We start from the raw sequence: 8,951 nt of genomic DNA, 5'->3' as shown, positions 1-8,951 counted from the left end.
GCCCCATTCCCAGTTACCCAGAATCCCCCGGGACCCTGCCCAGCCCCTGCTCCCTGATTCTCTGTTACGTGCAATGACTTTGCTTTGTCTCTCTCCGTCCCTGGCGCTGGGACCTCGAGTCCGATCCTTTGCACTCTGTGGCCGTCCTCCCCATGTGCAGCTCTGGCATTGCCCACATGGGGGCACCGAAGGACAGGGGATCCGTACAGCGCCTGGGAACGTGCCACAGACCCCAGAGCTGGCAGACAGCGGGCAGTGGGGTGCATGGGGGAGGGCGCCCAGGGTCTCTCCAGCTGAAGGTTTCCTCCTCCTGCCCTCCCGCCCCAGGGAGCTCACACCTGGAGAGGGCATGGGGGTCCATGCAGGGCGAGAGGGCCTTAGACATCGGTATAGGCCCTGCCGGGCTCGAAGATGTCCCAGAAACTGCTGGGATCTTCAGCATGAGCCGGAAACTGACCGGGCTCCAGGGGCTGCCCTCGTGTTTCACGAGAGCGTGCTGTGTGGGCAGGAAGGTGCCGCGGGTGAACTGTGGGCAGGGCCGTGGCCGGCGGTGCAATGGTGTACACGCTGCAGGAGGGCGGGGGGCTCAGTGCCCAATGGGGAAGTGACAGCAGAGACGCTGCTCGACCCGCAGCGTGGCAGCGCGTGTGCCCACGTGTGCTGTGGTGAGCGTGGCACGCGCAATTGTGGTGAGGTGGGACAGGAGCGAATCTCCGGGGGAGGCGGGAGATCGCGGCACGGGCCATGCCTGGCCGTGCAAGGAAGCCGCGCCCTCGCGGAGGGCTCTGAGCTGGCTGGGACACGCGCCCCTCTGCCCTGGTGTCACGGGGGAGGCGGGCGCTCTCGGCTCTGAGCGCCAGCCCCGTTGCAGCTGCCATGGCAGCCATAAGGGCCTTGAGGGGCTAAAATTAGCCCCAGCAAATCCCAGCGGAGCGTCTGGAAGGGCCTCACGGATTCCAGACCGGGGGACGGGGGTGATGGAGGGATAGAAAGAGAGGGGACGGGGAAAGGTGGGGGGGGGAGAAAAGGATGGGGCAAGGGGAAAGGGAGGAGGGGGAAGAGGTAGAGAGGGTGGGGGAGGGGAAAAGAGGGAGCATGAGTGCTGGAATCAGCTGGCCCCATTCTTGAGGGCTTTAGGGCCGGCTGGAGGGGGGAAGACGAGGCCATTAAAGGAGCTGCATGGCAGGGAGGGGGTCGCTGTGGGGGGCAACAGAGAAAGATGGCTAGAATGAGGGCGAATGAGCACCACAGGACCAATCCAGTTCATGGACCAGCTCCCATGTGCCCCCTTCCTAGCCCCACATCCCCGTCCTCCTGGGGCAGGCGGGGGGCATGGACTTCCTCCATCTAGCTCCTTTCCTGCTGTATCCTCCCCTGCAACCCCCCTCTCCCCCCCCCCCAAATTACCAGCCGGAAGCTCCGAGCGCCCGTGTGCCCCCCTAGAGGGTAGTGCCGCCCGGGTGTCCCGACATGTTGCAGCCACTCAGACCGGTACTCGCTATTTAATTATTTGTTCTTTTTACTGTTTTCGGTCACCACTTACTGCCAAAGAGTCTGAGGCTTTATGTAGCCTTTGGAGCACCAAGCCTGGGTGACGTTGCCCTCCCTTTCCCCCATAGCCCACCCTGGAAACGGGATTCTCCTGGGCTTTCTGTCCCAAACGGTGTTTAGTTTTGCCATTAAATGGCTGTCGCATCCCACCCCCCGAGGTGGCTGCATTTCAGTGCCGAGGGAGGCATTGCTGTATAAACAGCTGCTGTGTTCCACCCCAGAGGCGGCTGCATCTCAGTACCCGGCAAGGGATACACCTGTATATAACAGCTGCTGTGCCCTATCCCAGAGGTAGCTGCAATTCAGCGCTGGATGAGGTATCCCTATATAAACAGCTGCCGTGCCCCACCCCAGAGGCAGCCGCAACTCTACGCTGTGTAAAGCGACCCCTCTCTATTTTTGTTTAGTAGCCATCTTCTCCTAATACTTCCTAGCAGTGGCTGAGGTAAAACCCAAATCCTCCTCCTCCACCAGCCCAGATCACTTGAAGCCAAAGGAGAATCCACACCAGCAGTGATGGGTCTATGACACACATAGCAGTTCCGCTTCCTCACAGCAGGAGGCAACGCTGCGCCCACACTACTCAGGCTGGTTCCAATAACAAACCCTACAACCAAGCAGCATTTCCCCGAGACCGTCAGCATTTGCTGCAAACATTTCCCCTCTTCGGGGCACCCACCCGTTGTAACAACCCCACCCATCTTTCATGTGCTCAGCGTCCGGGGCTGCACCTGCCCTATGGGCTTGTCTACACTTGACATGTACGGTGGCTACATCTCTCAGGGATGTGGATTCCAGACACCGGTTCCTTGGTAGAGTCATTTCAGCCCCTCTGCACCGCCGGTGCCCTGTGCCCTGGGACCACCCAGCTGAGGATGCCCTGCCCCTCACTCCATCTCCCCCAGTGTTCGAACCCGGGGGCCGTCAGACCTGCATCTCTGTCCCTGGAGCGATAGGACCGGCTGGCAGCAGGGCTGCCCAGAGGATTCAGGGGGCCTGGGGCAAAGAAATTTCGGGAGCCCCTTCCATAAAAAAAAGTTGCAATACTATAGAATACTATATTCTCGTGGGGGACCCTGTGGGGCCTGGGGCAAATTGCCCCACTTGACCCCCTCTCTGGGCGGCCCTGGCTGGCAGAGCCGCCTCCTGAAGCCATGGAGCGGTCGCTAAAGGGTGGTGCAAACCCACGCTCTCCTGGCGTGGGTGGTGCCAGCCCCCGCTGCTGGGAGCAGAGAGCTGTGGGTAATTGTCAGGTGTCGAGCAGTGCATTGTGGGGACAGGACCTGCCGCAACACATGCGGCTTCCTAGCCCTGTATCCGTGGCTTGGCCAAGACTGAACTAAAGGCCCCATCCCTGTGGCACGGACCAAATATTGCCACCCCGGAGAAATATTGTTGCAACATCTACCGGCTTAGTGTAGACGGGCCCTGCAAGGAGGCGGCTTTGCTTTTCCCCTCGATTCCTCGGCCAGCCCTGGGATTCCTTCGCACGGAGGGCTGGCGTGGAAGGAGCCGGCGGAAGGGTTAACATAATCCTCTCGTCCCTTCGCCCACTTATCCAGAGGCAGGCGCTTGCAATACCGTCGCCATGGCGACGGCACCAGCCAGTTCTGATACCGGAAGAAGCGAGGGGTGGGAAAGCCGGGGTGTGGAATCGGTTCATTAAGATCTGGACGATAGCGGGGAGGGGGGGGAAGGAGGAGGAATCGGGCACATTCCAGAGGGAAACGAGACAGCGAAAGGGCTCCTTTTAGGGAACAATTCACCTAGTGCTGAGATGCAGCCACCTCTGGGGTGGGGTGCAGCAGCTGTTTATACAAGGAACCTTCACCCAGTGATTAAATGCAGCTTCCTCTGGCATGGCATACAGGGACTCTTTATACAGGGATTCATAGATTCTAGGACTGGAAGGGACCTCGAGAGGTCATTGAGTCCAGTCCCCTGCCCTCATGGCAGGACCAAAGACTGTCTAGACCATCCCTGATAGACATTTATCTAACCTACTCTTAAATCTCTCCAGAGATGGAGGTTCCACAACCTCCCTAGGCAATTTATTCCAGTGTTTAACCACCCTGACAGTTAGGAACTTTTTCCTAATGTCCAACCTAGACCTCCCTTGCTGCAGTTTCAGCCCATTGCTTCTTGTTCTATCCTGTTCACACAGCACTGAGATGCAGCCACCTCTGGGGAGGGGTGTGGCAGCTGTTCATACAAGGATCCTCTGTCCAGCACTGAAATGCAGCTATGTCTGGGGTGGGATGCATGGGCTCTTTATACAGGGAGTTTTTACCCAGCACTGAGATGCAGCCACTTCTGGAGTGGGCCGCAGCAGCTGTTTAGACAAGCAGTTCCCCCACCCCACCCCCACCCAGTCCCCCAGACTTTCTCAGCATTGCTGATTTCTAGTCTGTCAGCCTAGTCCTAGTCACTGCAGGGGGGAGCCTGAGTGGATTCAGCCAGGTGGGACCTAGAGAGACCCTCCCCCCTGCCCCCAGACTAGCATCCAGTTCAGGGCAGGCAGCCCACCCCAGTGTCCTGCCCTAGCCTCCCCACCCCCACCCATGGGTGAGTCTGAACCAACCTGGAACTCACGAGGTGCCCCCAGGGCACTGACATGAGGAGCCAGCCAGCTCCCAGCACTTGCCAATGCATCCCATCATTCCCACCTTGGCTACTCACGCCTGCCCTGTGCCTGGGCACTGGTGCATTGTGGGAAAATCCTGTCCGCTTGCATCTCCTCTGCCCAGGCTGCGGTGCTAGAGCCCCCCACCCCAAAAAAAATCTATGAACCACCTTCAGCCCTCCCAGCAGCACCCCAAAAACCACCTTCAGCCCTCCCAGGCACTGCGGAGGGGAATCTCACAGCACTGGGGTCCCCGGCTGGGTGCTGGCAGGGCACTGCTGTGGGGAAGCTCACAATGCTGGAGTCCCCAGCTGGGTGCTGGCCATGTGCGGGGGCCCCTCTGCTGCAGAACTGCCCCACTGTCCCAGAATCCTTAGTCCCCTCGGCCCAAACCCAGCCCAGCCCCTTTGTCCCCTTAGATTGGGTTGCTCTCTCCCATCTGCCCAGCCTGGCTCATGGCCCCCAGGCTGGGCCATTCTCCTGCTCATAGTGTGCAGCTCCCATCTAATTACCCCCTGCGGCCCCAGACTCATTAATCGGCCCCATGGTGCCACCTTAATTAATCGCCTCCTCCCCACTGTAATATTGGCCAGTTGTTCCGTCCCAGAAAAGTTAGCCCCGTGACGCCAAACCGATCAATTACCCCCACCCCAGGGTGCCAGGGGCATGAGGTAGTTCATTGCCCCCCCATAGGGCACCATCCTGCCTCCTGCCACCATCCCGGCTTGTGGACTGTCCGTTAGCAGGACCTTTGGTGCTCGGACCCAGCCCAATGGGCACCCTATAAGGGGCCAGGATAGAACGACTGGCAGGGGGCCCAGCTTGGCTCATTGCCTGGGGGACATGCCCGTGGGAGGGGGAGGCACCCCGCTGTGGGTAAGGTAGTTTGTTAACCCTACGGTGCCCGAAGGCAGGAGCAAGCAGGCTTCAGCCGGCACTGCCCTGGAGAAGCTCACAGCACTGCGGCGATCGGGAGTAGAAGCCAGTTCTCGGCAGTGGGCGATCCAGACGGAGGGACGGGTAGGCGCCTTGCCCCTTGAGACTCTCCCCCACTCCCCAACCCCTGGCGTAGGGGGCGGATCGGGGGCGTGGCCAGAGCGCACTGCGCTGTGGCTATTCCCTGCCCCCCGGGCCATAGGGGGTGCACCCCTGACCAGGAACTGGGCCGAGCCCTGAATGTGAGGAACACAAAGAGAGTGAACCCTTCCCCTGCCCCCATCAGCTCCATGTGCCCGGAAGGGTAGGAGCGAAGTAGGTGTGTGTGGACACACCCGGGCCCCTTCCTGGGGCAGACTAACCCCTTTCCCGGGGGAGCAGAGCTCAGCCCCCGTCCCGCAGCGATCTGGGGCTTGGGCGGAGAGGAGAAATGGGGGAGTCTGGCAACGCTCAGTCCCTGCCACTGCCTGTGAGGTATTTTTAGCGGCTCCGTGGGAAGGTGCTGCCTGACTCAGGCTTCATGTCCCCTGCAGTTTAGCAGCTCCCCAGTTGGGCCTGGCTCCTGCTGGCAGCCAGAGCGTGTGGGGAGAGGGTCCGTGGGCTGAGCCTGATGCTGGGGAATCGCTGGAGCAGGGGCTACAGGCGTGCTAACGTCCTCCCAAGCCCAGACCAGCTCTCCCTCTGCATTGCCCCCTGCCCCACACCGGCATTCACGCCGAAATCGCTGCTTCGCTCTGTTCTGTCTGTGTCAGGCGCTGCTGGGGCACTGCTGTAAGGAAGCTCGCAGCTCCACAGTCCCCAGTTGGCACTGCCCGGAGGAAGCTCGCAGCATCATGCTCCCCAACCGGCACTGCCCGGAGGAAGCTCGCAGCACCGCAGCCTCACCTAGTGCCAATGCCCCTCGGGAGGCAAGTGGTGCTTTGCCAGCTCCAAGCTGTACTGTCCAGCCCCACTGCCCTGATGTCCCCCCCAGGACTCCCACCCCCGCTTCTGGGAGAACCCTGCAATGGCACGACAGTCCCCCAGAGACCCACACACCCAGGTCTGGGCCTCTGCCAGGGCAAAGATCTGGTGTGGCTGCAGGAGGGGTGGGTCCCCTCCTCCCTGCCCCCCCACCCCGCCCTGAAAAGGATCTGCTCTGGGGATTATTTCATGCAGTTCTGTGCCACGCAGGGGGGTCAGATGAGCCAGTTGCAATGGATCCTTCCGGCCTTGGGATCGAGGCATCTGGTGCCAAGGAATGGGGCACCACCTTCCTGCACACACAGATCTGGTACAGCCCCCCCTCCCCAGCGCTGGCTAAGCAGCCCCATCCCCATTGGGTGTTGGGGGAGGGGATCGTGGGTCCCACAGGCCCGTCGCACCTCCCCCCGCCTCAGCGTGAAGCGCACACAGTCCCAGCGGCTGGTGGGTTTGGCTCGGGGCAGGCCATGAAAGGGGGCCACTGTCTAACATCTGGCAGGCGTTCGACCTCAGCGCAGCGCAGGCCCAGCCGCTTCAGTCAGGCAGAGCAGCCGGCCCCTCCCCACGTTCCCCTCTGCCACAGCCCAGCCCCCCACCAGATCCCAGCGCACCCACCACAGCCCAGCCCCCAGCCCCCCCAATGCCCAGCAGAGCCCAGCCCCCCACCCTTCCCAACAGCCCAGGCTTCCCCCCGCCAGATCCCTGCCCCCCCCACCTCCCAACATCCCCAGCCCTCCTACACACCAGCCCCTTCCCACAGCCCAGCCCCCCACCCCAGCCAGAGCCAACCACTGCAACCACCCCCCCTGCCTTTTGGGGGAGCCCAACATATTCACATCCTGCCCCGCAATAGCCCATTCCCCACCCCACAAACTCCAACCCTCCCCCCACCCGCTCTGCTCAGGTTTCAGTGTGATTTGCAGATGGTACAAATTAAAGGGTGTGGTCCCATTCCTTCCCCCCCATTCCCTGGATCAATCCCCCCCCCCCCGTTTCTACCCTAGGCTCCCCTAACGGGAGGCAGCCCGATGGTCCCTGCTTCCCCCCCTCCCCCATGCGAGGAGATGGAGCACCCAGGGAGGGGACAGGCAGATCCTAGCCTGCAGCACGGGTGTGAATGGGGGGAGGGAGAACCTTCTGCCTCCTCAAGTGGGGGTGTCCCATTCCCACCCACAGAGAGAGGCATGGGGAGGTGAACCCCTCATTCGTATCATGCACAAGGCAGGGTGGGAAAGAGAAGACACTCGGCAGCTCAGGTTTGGGGGTGCAGGGGGAGAAGGGCTCAGCGGCTCAGGTTTTGGGGTGCAGCAGACAGCAGCTCAGCACTGGGGTACATGGGGAGAGGGGCTCAGCAGAGCATGTTTGGGGGTACAGCGCACAGCAGCTTAGGCTTGGGATATGGGGGAGAGGGGTGCAGAGCACTGCCACTCAGGTAAGGGGGTGCAAGGGGGCATGGGACTTAGCAGGCCAGATTTGGAGGTGCAGAGAGCACAACAGCACAGGTGTGGGGGTGCAGGAGCAGGAGAGACAGCACAACGCCGTAGTGGGGGTGCAGAGAGTGCGGAAGCTCAGATTTTGGAGTGGGGGAGACAGCAGCCTAGGCTGGGGGGAGCAGAGACCATCTGCATAGCCGGGGTGGCGGGGGGCAGGGAGCAGAACTGGCTCCACACTTTGGCTTCCAAGCACGGCTCGAGGAGGAGAATGTGCGTGTTGTCCACAGCTCGTAATAATTCAGCTGAGCAAGGGCTGGGGAGGGGGGAGGGGAGGGGGCCAAGCGCCGGCGTTCCTGGGGCCGAGGGAAAGAATTTGGAAGGCAGGAACGTTTTCCTGGCTGCTTCAAGCATCTGGTTTTCATAAGGGTCTCTGGGCTGAGTGTTTTTAACAGTGACTGCCTGGAGCTCAAAGCAGCCCATGGACATGACTGCAGGCTGGAATCTCCCTCCAAATTCATTATTGGTGTCAGCGGTGGGATGATGCCGCCATGGGGGGGTTGACCCACGCCAGGCACAGGGAGGTGGATAAAATGCCAGGGTCTGACCCACTAGCTCTCCAACCGTCAGTCAGTCACAGGGCATGTGTGTGGGGCCTGCTTTCCCCAGCCACACCAGGGTATCTAGCTCCACCCACCCCTGTGCCACACCAAAAGCCACTTGTTTGCATACTCACGGACATGCATTGCATGCAATGGGGGGTCTGGATCTCAGTTACTGTGTAGTGCCTGGCCCCATGAGACACCAATCTCAGTTAGTGTGTGTCTGGGTAGCGGTCACCGTGCGTCTGGGCAGTACCCGGCCTGACGGGGCCCTGATCTTGGTCACTGTGCGTCTGGGCAGCGCCCGGCCCGACGGGGCCCTGATCTCGGTCACTGTGTGTCTGGGCAGCACCTGGCGCGACGGGGCCCTGATCTCAAGTGGGGTTTTCTGTGTGTTACCATAATAACAAATACTGCTCAGCAACCTGCCCCCTTAACTTTGTGGGTGCTTCAATCCCTGCCCTCCACCCCCCCGCCCCGCCAGTAAAGCAGCACTTCCACAAATAACACTGATTTTTATTTACAAAAACGGGGTGAAGGGGAGGGGGAAATTATATATAGAAATACAAGACTGGCAGGGGGGTTTGCCACAGACTCCAGGGAGGTACCTATGTACAGCGCGGACTCCAGGGGAGTTACGTTACAAAATCAGAATAATAAATACGTTCATTTAAAAAGTATGCGACGTGGTGAACGTCGCTCCATGGAAGTGCTGGCCCAGCCGTTCCCCCGCTAGCGGGGCCGGGGTCTGCGGCAGGGGAATAACACAGTTAATTATCTGTGTAGCGGGCACGGGTGTCTATTTCAGGGGAGCGATGTAACGGAACAGGCTGGATCTCCTTAGTA

The sequence above is a fragment of the Terrapene carolina genome, unplaced genomic scaffold, assembly GCF_002925995.2.
Source record: "Terrapene carolina triunguis isolate 2854851 unplaced genomic scaffold, T_m_triunguis-2.0 Scaffold517, whole genome shotgun sequence".
Taxonomy (NCBI): Eukaryota; Metazoa; Chordata; order Testudines; family Emydidae; genus Terrapene; species Terrapene triunguis.
This window is presented reverse-complemented; position numbering follows the sequence as displayed.